At 44.9% G+C, this 15,477-nt stretch overlaps 1 pseudogene; it reads left to right on the plus strand.

The window, feature by feature from the left end:
* Positions 1 to 4,879: 4,879 nt before the first annotated feature.
* Positions 4,880 to 5,596, plus strand: LOC116874095 (annotated as a pseudogene).
* The last annotated feature ends 9,881 nt before the right edge of the window (positions 5,597 to 15,477 follow it).

The following is a 15,477-nucleotide window of genomic DNA, read 5'->3' on the forward strand; positions in this document are numbered from 1 at the left end:
AAAAAAACAACTTTCTATAGATTACTGCCAGTTTCAGAACAAAGATTACTTATAAAGGGGCAAAAATGGCTGGTTTGGAACAAGGATAAAGAGAAGTATTTTCTTCGTATTTTTTTAGAGTTTTGCCAAATATTCAACTGTATTCTAAGAAAACAAAATTAAAATTGAAAAAAAAAAAAAAGCAAAACTGACTCTTTACTGCCCATTCAGGCCCAGTCCTTTAGAAGTGCCTCTCTTCCTCCTGCTCCCTCCATCCTGCACAAACCTCATAGCAGCACATGGAACCCTGGACTGACAAAACTCACCTGCCGATGCACCTGCCTGCCCAACTAGACCTTGAGTATCTGCGCTTACTAATTCTTCCCACCTGTGTCCAAAACATGGCCTAGCTCACTGCAGTCAGAGATGTGGTTATGGAGTCCGTCATTTCTATATCAAGGCCATGATCTAGAGAGAAAATGTAACCTCTCATATTCCCTCTTTGCAAGCATAGCTTTCATGGAGACTGGGACACCTTAGTACAAATGTTGGAAAGGAACTGATTTCCCCATCAGTCCCTGACCCTGTACAATCATCACAGAGACATGGGACAATGACCATAGCTCAAAGTCTTGGACACCTTCCAGATGCGCTTAGAAGATGCACTTGATCCAAGTGGAGACACCTTCCTATCTACTGGAAACAAGTTTTCAATTCAGGAGAAAGAGAAAGGCCCTGCTGACCTGTATGTGACAAGATATTTCATGGATAGAAGTAGAACTACAGATGAGTTGAAGAGAGAGACATCCCAAGGACAAGAGCTCTATTGGCTCAGTCTGTCACCGTCCTCAGGAAGCTCAGGCTCATCTTTTCTCTCTCTCATTGACTCCATCTACTGGTGTCTCTGTTACTGTTACTGACCTCTCTTCCCATATGCAACTTTCCCCAGTCCATGCCCTTCTTGTCTTAAAGGCCCCTTGGGCTTCTAAGACTCTTCTGCCTCATTGACCTCAGGTTTGTGCCTCAGAAAAGGTGTGTGGGAAAGTATTTTTTTTAAGATTTTTATTTATTTATTTGAAGACAGATCACAAGTAGGCAGAGAGGCAGGCAGAGAGAGAGGAGGAAGCAGGCTCCCCGCTGAGCAGAGAGCCTGATGTGGGGCTTGATCCCAGCACCCTGAGATCCTGACCTGAGCCGAAGGCAGAGGCTTTAACCCACTGAGCCACCCAGGTGCCCCGGGAAAGTATTTTTGAGCAGAGATTCTTCAAATGGCCTCAGGACAAGCCAGGTTAACCCTGCTTCAGAGGGAGAGACTTGGAGCAGGTGACAGTGATCCTTCGAGCACGTTAGGCCTCAGGGTAAAGCCCAAAACTTGATATTGGAGCCGATATCTGACACTGAATGAGCCCATTTAACTTTATGTATGAGGAAACTGAGCCCAGAGAGGTCAGGTGACTTGCCCATCCTCACACAGCCTGTATATTACCTTGTACCCAGGAGTAAAGTGCCCTTCACACTCCATTGGCCTGTGTGCTTGTCTTCTTCCACACATTTACCTGCTAAAATCAGATTGAGATGAAAACTGGCTACGTTCTGGGGTACAACAGTGGTTCTGAAACTTTGTTTCAGATTAGAATCACTTGGAGAGCTTAAAATAATATTGACGTCTGGCTGCATACAAGATCAGTTAAATCACAACTTCTGGGCTGAGTTCCAGGTGACCGGGTACCGGAACCAAGGCAAATAGCTTGACTTGGCTGTGCCTGGGAGTGAGGAAGGGTAGGAGAGGACAAGTGGCTTGGAGGGTCCAGTCCCATTCTGGCATCCTGTAAGTCTATGATTCTGGTAGAGGGAAGCAGTGAGGCAGGGGGATTGCTTTGGTCTACTGGGATTTAGGACTGTTTTTAAGTGGGACCTGCATCTACCAGAGAATTTTGATGGTCTACAAATTATTTCTGCGTCCAGAGGAATTGGACCAGTCCACCAGGCTCTCTCAATGCTGCCATTTAGAAAGAAACACCCTCACTGCTTGGGGACAGGGGAAGGGCTGAGTATGTGACAGAAAATTTCTCCTTGACCTCTGGAGAATATTCTGACAGTATCTCTGAAGATGGAGACAAATGTCTTCTTTGGTTAAGAAGCCTTTAGATGATTTGAACATAGGTTTACAAGTACTTTTTTGATAAGGTAGAAAACTGTAGTATTTAAAAATTAAGAGCCAATTTTATGATTTTAGAACCAAATATACTTAGATTGATAAATTGTTAAATGCAGACACTGGTAAGAGTAAAAGCTAAGGGATAAGAGGCTTTAACAGTCATTTCTATTTTTGTAAATTTTACATTCAGTATAGTCTAAAACTGGAGCCTATCTGTTGTGCCCGAGTTTTTGCGTCCGAGAGACCACCAAGGAGCCAAGCACCGATGCAATCACACGAGGGTTTACTTGACAAGCTTAAGACTGGGCCCAAGTATACCTGACACAGCGGAGTAGGGACTTGGACCCCGAGCCAGATTACGGTCAGGGTTTTTAAAAGCAGAGTAGGGGTGTGCTCAGCGGTGAGGACAAAGGGGGTTATTCAGAAGGACTATCAGGGTAAAGAAGACTGTCAGAATATTGAAAACCTGGCTACTATCAAGCCAAGGCCATTTTTCCCTTTAATGAGGCACTAGCAGGAAGACAATTGGGAGTTTCCTGGTGGAATGTCACATTCTTGCTATCAAGCGTCCTTGTTAGTGAGATTTGGGTTTAGAAGAAATTTAACTTTATTTACTTTTCCTTCTACCTCAGCCTCCTTCAGTTTTGTTTATGGAGGGGAGGATGACATTAGGGCTTAAGGAACTGAGTTATTTGTCTCTGGAAATTGGGCTAGACTCGAGGTGGGCACAGCCTTGTTTTTCTTGGCCTCCACACTATCTACCTCTATATATTTCTATGGATCTCTATGTGGCTTTGAAATGTGTCACTATATGGTAGGTGCCAATTCTCCTGCCTCACCCATATTTTCTTCCCTTTGGAGAAGTTGTCACACTTGTTCATACTAGTGTAAGTAAAGAGATAATGTTTGGAGTGGGCTAGGGCCTCTGTAATGTGGCCAAAGAAGAGAGGGAGTTGGCTAAGAGGGCTGATCCCTGGCTCTCTGGGCTTCTGCTTGGACACCCGGGAAACCCTTATTCATTCTTGACCAAGTAACAGGGCACCTAGAGGAGTGGGGTGAAACAGCCCTAGCCAGCCAGATGTCCTCCATGCAATTCTCTCATCTTACATCATAGCTGTGGATTACCCTCAAAGATCTTCAAAGTTCTGGGTTCTTCTGATTTTTTTTAGTTTTCCTGGGAGTCTTGCTAGGGATGTCACAAACTAAATCTACCGTAAGATTTTGTAGAGTGATTATATATTTCCATGTCTGCCATGATCATCTACCCTCTCAGTCCCTGAGATAGCTCTTTGATCTTGGTGAGAAAATATGTTAAGGAATGGTTATATATTATTTTACAATGTACAACTTTATATAGTGATTATTTTATAGTTATGTTATTAATCTCATTTTATAGAGCAATTATGTACGTATATATTTTTGACAGAGAGAGCGAGAGCACATGAGTGCTTCCTGGGGGTGGGGAGGAAGGGGCAGAAAGAGAGAAAAGAGAGACAATCTGGGTGGGGCTGGATCCCATGATCCTGGGATCATGACCTGAGTCAAAATCAAGAGTGGCATGCTTAAACTGACTTAGCCAGCCTCCCACCCCAATTAATATTATATAATAATATAATATTATATTATAATATTACAGACTTCGCTGTAGGCTTCCTGCAAGGTCAGCTTCCATCCCCAGGGCAGCTTCACCCAGGGATGGGGCCTTTCCTGGGGCTGCTGAATCCAATGGTCCAGTGTGGTGCAACAGTGGCCCAGTTGCAACAACTGTCAGCTGTGATGGCTACAGGAGTCAGCCTTCCATAGGCTGCACCACAGATTAACTTCACCCTCTGATCAATCCTGCTTCCTCCCTGCCCTGCCACAGAGGTCGATAGCTAATCCATATCCTGCTTGCCAAAAATCAATCTCAAAATCTGCTTCCAGAGAAACTAACTCGAGACAGCTGAGAGTGGGAAGGAAGGCAATTTGGAGGGATTTTGAAGCTAGATTGCGTCCCATCTGGCTGGCAATGAGAACCCCTTCATGGACTAGGTGGAAAAACCATGGCCCAGATACAGCTGGTAGTCTAAGCATTAACACTGTCACGGGCAACGGGATAGTAATTGCTCATTGCCACTGAAGCAAATAGAGATGCTTTGTGTAGCAAGAAAGCTGAGACCCAGCCCCAGGATTAATTAGAGTGGTCAAGCTCTGGTAAGGTTAGTCAGCTACCCACAGGAGACCTGTTAGGCTGTGGTGTGTGTGTGTGTGTGTGTGTGTGTGTGTGTGTGTGTGAGAGAGAGAGAGAGAGAGAGAGAGAGAGAGAGATTGAGAGAGAGGAGGGAGAGGCCCTAAAACTTGCTCTGGGGGCTTCAGGTGGATGCCAACCACCTCCTCTGAGCCTGCATTAATGGCCCACCACGTCCCTAATAAAAACAAGTGCTGTCTCTTCATTTTCTTCCTACAACCAGAACGATTGCTCTAGCTCTTCTTTATTCTCAAGGCCTGCCCTTTGAGCTACCAGTTAGGGAGAGAAATTGGTACTCCCAAATAAGCAGGCGAAACGGGGTCGTATTCAGAGGAGCAGAAGTAGAGAGTTTTCGTTAGAGCCATAAAGTGCGGCTGACTGTTTCCCTTTCCAGATAACGACATCTCCAACTGTCACTGTGGGCTTTCCGGTGTCAGGGGAGCTGCCCGACCCTTGCTAATCCAGTTTTTCCCATTCCAGTCTTCTCCCTATCGTCTCCCCCTTCGCCCTGGAACATGTTCAAGAAATTTGATGAGAAAGAAAATGTGTCTAACTGCATCCAGTTGAAAACTTCAATTATTAAGGTTATTAAGAATCATGGGGTGCCTGGGTGGCTCAGTGGGTTAAAGCCTCTGCCTTTGGCTCAGATCATGATCCCAGGGTCCTGGGATTGAGCCCCACTTCGGGCTCTCTGCTTCCCCCTCTCTCTCTGCCTGCCTCTCTGCCTACTTGTGATCTCTGTCTGTCAAATAAATAAATAAAATCTTTAGAAGAAAAAAAAAGAATCAATTGATCGAGCAATATCCAGTTGTGGAACCATGGCTTAATCATAATGCCTAAGAAAGAGGCTGTCAAAATAGTGTGGTGCCATGAACATATAGAAATCCTTACAGTGAATGGAGAGTTACTATTTTTTAGACAAAGAGAAGGGCCTTTTTATCCAACCTGAAACTTACTTCACAAATATCCTTTTATTCTGCAGCACCAGCAGGTTGATAAAGGAGCTTTCAAATTTGTACTCAGTGGAGCAAATATCATGTGTTTGGGCTTACTCTTCTCCTGGAACAATAGGTAGGATTGTTGCAATCATGGCAGAAGGAAAACCGCGTGCTCTGTGGGTTGGAGTCAGGAAGATGTCTGCAGAAGATATTGAGAAAGTCAACAGAGGAGTTGACATTGAAGATGTCCATTGTTTAAAGGATGGTCTGTGGCATATAAAAACATATAAATGAGCCTCAAAACAAATACAGTTGGGCAAACTGTGGATATGGTGCTTTATCCGTGTTTTTGTCTGTGTGACAGCATGAAGACAACACTCCTGTGGTTATGCTGGGTAAATTCAATGGATGCTAAAAAAGAAAAAAAAGAACTTGTTATCACCTTGCTTGGAGACAACGCAGGCATCTCTCTGCAAGACAGCATCACTTTCTATAAGACCTGTACCTGTCTTCTCTCCCAGCCATCAGGCTATACGCCCCCAGAAGAGCTGTATGACCCAGCTGGGAGAAGACATGTGGTTCTGAATTCTCAGGGTACTTGACCTTTGTGGCCAGACCACAAAGATGGGAAGCTCTCCTGAAATACAAGATTTAACACGGTGGCAAATGCCCCAGAAGATAATGTGATTTCAATCCTGGGGATGACTCCTGGAAGGAGGGGGCAGAGGGAGAGGGAGAGAGAATCTGAAGTGGATAAGGAGTGTGGAGCCTGATGTAGGGGCTCGATCCCAATACCCTGAGATCAGACTAGAGCCAAAATAAAGTTTCAGCCACTTAGCCAACAGTGCCAGCCAGGCGCCCCAAGATTATTGTATTTTTATTTTTGCCGGGAGTAACTTCTCTTGAAACCAGTGGCTATTTCTGGAAGGGGTATGAATTAACCAGCACACTCTGGAATGAAAACCATCTTCCTTTTCAGAGGACTCAAACAGGCCATTCTGAGGTATGCCAGAATATGGCCTACAGAGAAATACATTTTTGTTTAAAAATAAAAATAACAGGGTGCCTGGGTAGTTCAGTCATTAAGCATCTGCCTTCCACCAAGTCATGATCCCAGGGTCTTGGGATCAGGCTCTCTGCCCTGCAGGGAAGCCTGCTTCTCCCTCTCCCACTTCCCCTGCTTGTGTTCCCTCTCTCACTGTGTCTCTCTCCATCAACTAAATAAAATCTTTAAAAAATAAATAATAAAAATAACCAAAATCCATCAGGGAACTACTTTTCTGTTTAACAGAAACTTCTGCAGGGCCAAAAAGCCTTAGCCATCCAATCTGCAAATCAGGGTTCTATGCTACCAGAGACCAGGAGGCTGATACTGCCTTCAGGCCTGGGGATGAGCCTCTCAGGAATGCTGGGAATTCAAGGAAGGCCTGTCCAAGGAAGGTAGGTTCATCCGGCTGGTAAAAATGGTACTATGTGTTTTCATCTTTGAAGACTTAAAAATAATACATTTAATTTCTTGAAATTTCTGAAGAGTTTATAATACATATGCATGGTATACCAACTCCCCTCTTTGCCCAGGACCTCCTCCCCTTCATATTAGCCGCTGTGGTTGGTTTCCTGGGTACCCTTCCAGACTGTTGTATGTATGTGCAAGCAGGTATGATATATTTTCTATATCATATATATGTGTGTGTATACATATATACATATTTACACACACATATATATTTTAAGATATATTAGTCTGTAGTGTTTTTTTTTAAGATTTTATTTATTTACTTGACAGATCACAAGTAGGCAGAGAGGCAGGCAGAGAGAGGGGGTTGGGAAGCAGGCTCCCCGCTGAGCGGAGAGTCCGATGCGGGACTCGATCCCAGGACCTTGAGATCATGACCTGAGCCAAAGGCAGAGGCTTAACCCACTGAGCCACCTAGGCGCCCCTATACACATATATTTTTATATATTATATATTATCTCTCTCTATATATATGTCCTTCACCCCCTCCCATTTAAAGGCACAAATGGTAGTATACTAGGCACAGTTTTTTTTTAAATCTTGCTTCTATTCATTTGATAATATCTTGTAAATCATTCTTTCAGGACATAGTTTCTTTATCATTTTCTAAGGCTGCATGGCAGCCCACTGAATAGATTTACTATAATTCATTTAGCAGCTCACATTGGAATAAACACTCATACTCAATAGCCTTTTGATATTACAAACAATGCTGCAAGTTATAACCTTGGCTTATATTATTCCACTGCTGGCAAATCTTTTTTTTTTAATGATTTTATTTATTCTTTTTAAAGATTTTTTATTTATTTTGACAGAGAGATCACAAGTAGGCAGAGAGGCAGGCAGAGAGAGAAAGGACGAAGCAGACTCTCCGCAAAGCAGAGAACCTGATGTGGAGCTCGATCCCAGGACCCTGGGATCATGACCTGAGCCGAAGGCAGAGGCTCTAACCCACTGAGCCACCTAGGCGCCCCTTAATGATTTTATTTAATAACTTTTTTCACAAAATCTTTTTTACAAATTTTATTTATTTACTTGAGAGAGAGAGAGAGAGAGAGAGACGGTGTGAGCGTGAGGGGGGGGGGGGGGGCCAAGGGAGAGGGAGAAGCAGACTCCCTGCTGAGCAAGGAGCCCAATGTGGGGCTCAATCCCTGAGCCCCAGGATCATGCCCTGAGCTGAAGGCAGATGCTTAACTGACTGAGCCACCCAGTGCCCCTTAAAAATTGCTTTTAAAAAGTTATATTTATTTAACTAATCTCTACACCAAACTTGGGGTTTATTTTTTTTATTTTTTTTTAAAGATTTTATTTATTTGTCAGAGAGACAGAGGGAGAGAGAGCAAGCACAGGCAGACAGAATGGCAGGCAGAGGCAGAGGGAGAATCAGGCTCCCCGCCGAGCAAGGAGCCCGATGCGGGACTCGATCCCAGGACGCTAGGATCATGACCTGAGCCGTAGGCAGCTGCTTAACCAACTGAGCCACCCAGGCGTCCCCAAACATGGGGTTTAAACTCATGACCCCGAGATGAAGATTCACACTCTTCAGACTGAGCCAGCCAGCCACCCCTCTATATGAAAAAGTTCTAAAAGATTTGTAACTTGGGGTATCTCTAAATAAATGAGTGATATTACCAGTAAGATATGCTGTTCCTGAAGCCTTCTGAGGCTTCTAGCAACAATCCTTTCTCTCTTCAAGGTCAATCTCTCTTCTACCAGATTGTTTCCCCATCTGTGTTTAGAAACATTGTCTAATCTCCTCTACCCTCAGAAGCCCTCTGTAATCTGCCCTTCTTCTCAGCTAATGCCTTTGTTCTCATACCCATCACCAACTCACCGGGTCCATGCTTTCTGTCTCTACTTTTCCCTCTGCTCATCATTCCTCAACCCACTCCTGTTGGAGCTAGAGTCAACATGGTCAGATAACTTCGTGAACCTAGGATAATAGATCATGGATGATTCTGAACCATTGAACCTGTGTACCCAGGAGAGAGGGGGCATCCACAGGGGAGTTTGAAGTAGGTGGAGAGGGAGAGAAGTATGCTTTTATCCATGATGACCATTCAGATGAAGATGATACAGAGCCCAGATGTGAGGGCTGGAGAAATCAGGGTTGGAAGATAAGTACTTGGGGGTCGGGGCCTAGAGATAATGGTTGAACTGAAAGGTAGGACCTTCACAGGTACCAATACTTCTCTGTCCTCTAGAATGTTCTGTTTCTAGGTCAATCACAACTCCCACACCCATTCCGTGTATGACATTTGGCCTGAAGCCTGGCCTCCAGGAGCCCATTTCTTCATCTGGGAAGTGTGAAAACTCTACCCATCTTATGAGGTCTCCGAGGACTTAGTGTCATAGTACCATCATCATTGTTATTGCCCTTTCCTCTCCATGTGGAACAGAGGAGAAAACTCAGCACATTTCTTTCCTCCCTTGAGCCTCATCTCCACTCTGTGAGGTCTGGTCCATAGGCATTATCTATCTCCCATATGAAGATACAGAGGCCCCAAGAGGGACAGTCTTGTTCAGGGGCCCACAGTGCAGAGGCCACTTGCCCCTCCCTGCCAGAGGCCATGCCCCAGATACCTTCACCCTATCCCCAGCCCTACCACTGATGAGAGTCCTGTTGATTGAGCTCTTTATGTGTGTCCTAGCCAAGCTGTGGATGGAGTGAGATGGGGTGTCTTGGCAGGCTGGTTGAGTGGCACCTGCCTACCCCATCCCCACTGGAGTCTCTGGCCCCCAGGCTGGAACTGAGGCTATGTCAAAGTCTTCACCTCCCTGGAGAGCCCCTTAAGCCATGCTCTGCCCTGTCGAGTGCCTCAATTCACTCCAGAAAATTTCCAGATGAGTAGGTCTCTCTCTGTAAAAGAACCAGAGTGGATGAGGAAGAAATTCTTGAAGATTTGGCACTCCTGAGTTTGGGAAGAGAATGAGCTGTGTGCTGAGGAACCGGAGCCTTATTTGTCCTAGCTTCAGTCCCCCTCAATTTAAATCATCTCTCCTGGATGCCCAGGGTGTCCCAGAAGGGCCTATTCAGGACCCAAAGAATAACACTCTCAGGCAGAAGGATTTATCTCATGCCAAGGAAGGAAACAAGTAGGAAGTGAGCATCCCACTGCTGGGACATGAAAGTCAAGGTCAGGATGTCCCCGGAAGGAAGAGCCTAGAAACACTGCAAGGGCTTAGACAAGAGGCTTAAATCTCAAGAGCTAATAAAGGAGAAGGGGTCAATTCCCAAGCCTCAGGAAAGCAACTTGGCTAGGTCTTCCTTATCCAGTGCTCCATCGCCTTGGCGCTACCCTTGCTTGGGTTGCCAAGGCAATTGGCCACACTGTTGAACTGGGTTATGGTGACATGGACTATGGGTTCTTGGTGTTCATTGCCAGGCTTATTCTTCTGGGATAAGATGGGGCCCAGACACTGATGTGGGCACCACCTAGAACAGAACCTGGGGAACAAGGGGAATGTCACTCAGCTCTGACATACCCCAGCTTAGTGTCCCAGGCAGGGGTCACAGGTCAAAGCTGGAACTCAGGAAGCTGAAGATGTAGTCTGAGCCTTTTGGGAGTCTCTGGATTTAGCTGTCTTTTCACGGTAAGCACCCACTACAGGACGATCCAGGACCCATTGCTGGCAAGGAAGGAAGAAAGGCATTCGTATCCTGGCCATCGTCATTAACCCCAAGCTCCAGAAGGCGGTTCAAGTCAGCTCTTCCCAAAGGGGCATCTCCCACTCCTCCTGATCACCTCTCTGGTCCTACCCCCCATTCACATGCATATTCCAGGGTGGCCGCTACAATCCTATTTTTTTTTTTTTTGTAGGTCTTCCTTGTAGTTAGGTACACATCAGATGCCTAATAAGTGCTGAGGCTGTTGAGTGGGTAGATGCATGGGTGACCCTATGGACCTGGCCGAGCGCAGTGAGTTCCCCTCCCCCACCCAGCTTTCTATTTGTTCTTCCTCATAAAATCTGCACAGCCACTCTGTACAGTAGATTCTATGAGTGTCCATCTCTCCTGTCTCCAGGCAGACAGTAAAGGCTTCAGGGTTAAGAATGTTGCCCAGGTCACAAGTGGTGGAGCTGAGATTTGGACCCAGATCATAAGAGTCTAGATCAGGGAGAGACAGGTCTGGGGCAGCTTATAGCAGAAGGAAATCCTGCCCCAGCCCCTTCCTGAGAGCCCAGCTGCTCACTGCATCCATCAAGTAGACTACTCTGTCAACAGATTGGGAGCTAAGTCATGAGGTCAGAATTCCCTTTTAGCTGGTTCTACCTGGTAACAAGCCAGGGGCAGGGAGGCCCTGGGGTTGCAGCTGGCTCTGTCTCTATTTTTGGAGCTAGAGATGGAATTCCCACTACAGCTAGTATTTAAGCTGACTCCATCTCAGGACCTGACACATATATGCTGAAGAAGATGCTAGCACTTGTTCCAGTTCTAGAGAGCCTGATGGAGGGGACACTAGCTCTGACACTTGGGAGTCATGGTAGAAACAGGTCTTGAGCTGCCTCTGGCTCCATGGTAGGCCCTGTTTCTGGCTCTACATCTGGAAGGAGCCCCAGAACTGGTGCTGGAGCAGAATAAAGAGAAAGGTTTACCTACATAACTGACTTTCTATGTGCCCTTCCCCAAACAGGAATGCTCCTACTCCCTTGAAAGGAATACTCACCCCGTGAACCCCACCCCAGGTGGCCTCTCCAGTTCACAACCCCCTTTGCCCTGTGACTCTGCCTCAGTGGGCTCTAGAGGTTCAATAAAAGGAGCATGGTTCTTCATGCAAATTGACATGCACAGGGGCCACCTTTAGCCTGAAACATGGATGGTGCAGAGACTGCGAGATATCCTGCAAATTCTGGTCAGGCCAGGTACTCAAGATGGGAGTGAGGGCACTGAAGAAAGTCATGTGTAGGGCGGTGTCAGAGGTCTGGCCTGGCACTCCTCACTAGGCTCTTTTAGCGCATTTTTATCAGTATGGGTCCCAGAGGACAGAGTCAGCACTCTTTCAACCCCTCTGAGTCTGTCCTTGTGATGGAAGTGTTGGTCATTCATCAGACCTGACAGAGAACCTGTGGACATCTGGTCTTTCCAGTGACATTCTTCTCCCCATGGCCATGGAAGAACCTACCCCAGCCTCCATGCAAACAGACAACAAGACAAAGGTTTGAGGCAGTTTTGTAAGCAGATCACTCACCATATCTCTGTTCTGGGCCCCAACTGTGGAGGCTAGGTGATGGAGAAGGGCAGCCAGAGCAAGATGGAACTATGGAAGGGATGGGTCTCTCAGGAACCAATTCATCGCCCCCCTGCACTGTGCTTCCTGGGGTAGGGAGTTGGGACTAGATTCATAGCTCCTTTAAATTCATTTTCTCATGCAGAGAAAGGCCCCAGACTTCAGCCCTCCCATGGAAATCCATGAGATTTGATCCATGAGATCCAGGGTTCTGCCAGTCCCTCCCCAACTAGAACCACTATACTCTCCCATCCTTCTCTGTGGAGACAGGGGATTCCCTCCTGTTTTATTTGGTCCTGTCACCCATCACTGTGGTCAGAATATTAAAGGATTCACATATCTAAGGAAGCCTCAAGGGTGTCACATCTAATGTATTGCGGATATGACTACTTATAATGCCTAGAGTAATTGTCTGACTCAGACTTTAACTGAGTCCCAGAGATTGTGTTGAATTATCTGTGTCTAGGAAAGTGTCTTCATGTATTAAGTGCTGATTGCCACCTTTGTATGAAAAATTAACACGTGATGCTATAGTGATTATGTTGTGTATTATATCCCCAGTACTGATTTAACTTATAACTGGAAATTTGTACCTTTTGACTATCTTCCTCCAATTCCTCCTCCTCTAGGTGTGGTTATTACTTTTTAATTATGTGTTGAGTTTGGGGATATCTCACCATATCTTTTAATACTTAGTGCCTCAGAAGATCTAAAATCTAGCACTGACTATATTCTGTGTTGTCCTCTTGGGAAGAAGACCTGAGTTCTAGCATGGGTATCTCACTTAGATTTTACATATATGTATATAGTGTGTTGTTCATATTACTTGCTTTGATGATAACCAAAAACAACCCCCCCAAGTTTTGAGTCATTGTATCCTACAGAGAAATTCCTCTCTGTGGACTATATGCTTCCTGTGACCTGGCTGGGTTGAAAAGCTGAATTACAATTTGTTTCATCATTTCTAGAGAAAAAACTTTTAGGTGCACAGACCATACCTTTTCAAATATTCTCCTTGTGGAAGTGAATCAGTTGGGAAAGTATTTGGTGGCATATAAAGAAAACTCAACTAGGGCAGATGGTCCAAAATAGGTTAATTTTTTATCACTCAGTAGGGTGTTCAGGAGAGGCAGTCTGTGGCTGGTGTAGTAACTAAAAGACCATGCTTTTCTTTTCCTTCAGTCAGCCCATTCTTACAATGCGATTAACATCTTCATATTTGCATCTCATGGTTACAAGATGGCTGCTGCATCATCAGCCTCAAAACTGTGTTCCAAGAAGGGAAAAGTGAAGGAAAAAAAATTTCCAACTCAGTCTGCTCTTTTTAATTAGGAAAACAGTGGTGTTCTGGAAGCTCCACCCATAAGCCCATATATTTATCTCTTAGCCCAGAACTGTGTCATATGGCCAGCTCTAGCTGAGAAGAAACTTGAGAAATTTGGGCACAGTGCTACCCTGAATAAAAATTTGGGTTGGTTAGTAAGGAGCATTATGAGAATGGATACTTTATGGGCAAAATGTAGTGTTTGCCATGGTATCCTTGCTAAAATGGTGATCATTGGATCTAAAATTTTTGTACATAGTTCTGGCCCCTTTAGAGATGGTATAAGGAAAAAGGAGAAGATCTAGACAAGGACAACTTAAATCATGGAAAGGGAAAGGGAATTGTCTGCTATAACCTGCAAAGGACATTGGATTTGGAGTTAGAAGTTCTAACCTTCTGATCTTATTCTTTAACTTACAATCTGTGTGATATTGGTTGCATCCACCTCTCTTAGCCTTTTTTCCTTGATGGTAAATTGGGCACAGAGTGTTAGAGACAGAGAAATAGATATTGGGTAAGCAACTGTGAAATGTTACTAGTGGTTGCATCTTGCATAGAAAAACAAGATATCTTCATGGCATATTTTTCATGTAATCTCTTTTGAAGGGTGGTTAAATATGATTTACCAGGAGTTTCTATTTCCCAAAGGGGAGTGACATTCAACTATTTAGAGTGTGTGCCTTAGGTAATATGGGGGAAGAAAGATGATATTTCCAGCAGTTTTCTCTCCCATGTACAAGAAATACACATCTACTTGGAGGAACTACTTCATGTAACTTGTTAGAACATAAACTGTAACCAGCTATCATATTTCCTATGAATCTGGTAATGATGCATTTGAAACTCTTTCTCATGTATTGTTGGTGTTCCTCAAAAATTTCACGATTTTAATGACCTACTTATGTTTAGGGATGAAACTCTAGATGGATCAGTATCAGTAATGGGAATGTAATTCCTCAGCTCAGGGAAGAATTCTAATTTTGGTGGTTTAGTCAGTCATTCACGAAGTATCTACTGAGTGCCTACTATATGTCAGCCACTGTTCTAGATGTGGTTAGTCAGTGTGAATAAGAGAAAGAAGGTACCCACCTTCATAAAGCTTATATTCTACTGAAGGATACAGCAGATGTATAAACAGGTGAGCTAGATGGTCCTTCCTTTTGGATGTTCAGAAACTTGTTTCCTGGATGGAATTAATGACATATTTTTCAATTTCTCAAAAATGCAAATATCCGAACTTTACTTTTGTATTTGATTAACAACACTTTGCCACACACTGCTAAACACGGATATGTATCTGCTGAGAGTTATATAGAGATAAATTGGGTCCTTTATAGTCACCCTTGGGTGGAATATTACACGTATTGCTCTCTAATAATTTTTGAAAGTGGACAAGTGTGTGTATTTAGGAGACCAGCTAGAGCTGGAATTACTCGTAGGGGTGACAGTGGAGAGTAAACACTAGTGAAGGTCAAGTAAAGATTGGCCCTGGGTCTTGAAGAACCAGTATGACCTGAATGGCCAGCGTGGCAGACAGTAGGTATAGGGGAGGGAGAATATTCCAGAAGGGCAAATCCTGGAAAGAAGATCCAGTGTCAAGAACAAACAAGAGATTTCAGGGGACCAATGGGAATTCACTTAGGATGGAATGTGAATAATAGCAGAACAAGAGATATTGCCCGGTAAGGTCAGTGTGTGGGGGCCTAGAACGGGAATTTGCCCATTATTCCCACTAAATAGTGGATCCTTCAAGATTCTTAATCAGCGGCTATCCTTTAGCAGGTGGAATACACTAGTGCCTCGATGAGACAGCCAATTCCGACTCCTACTCAGCAGTCTCTCCAACCCTAACGCCCACCCCAACTACAGTTTCCCTTAGGGATGAGGTGGTCACCGTGTTCCGAGCAAAGGTAGTGTTTAATGGGCCCTCAGACCCTTGGCTGGGTGGGTTTGGAGGGAAACCAGGTCCCCCCGCATCGACCTTCCTTGAGGATCCCATCGAGACTCTCCTCCCGCTTCCTAGAGAAGCGGCTTAAGGATGCGCGAGACGAGAGGCGAGGAGCCGCTGGTGACGCACTACCGGCCGCGCCACTGCTTTTCCGGCTTG

Source organism: Lontra canadensis, unplaced genomic scaffold (genome assembly GCF_010015895.1).
Source record: "Lontra canadensis isolate GAN:19392208 unplaced genomic scaffold, GSC_riverotter_1.0 scaffold35, whole genome shotgun sequence".
Lineage (NCBI taxonomy): Eukaryota > Metazoa > Chordata > Mammalia > Carnivora > Mustelidae > Lontra > Lontra canadensis.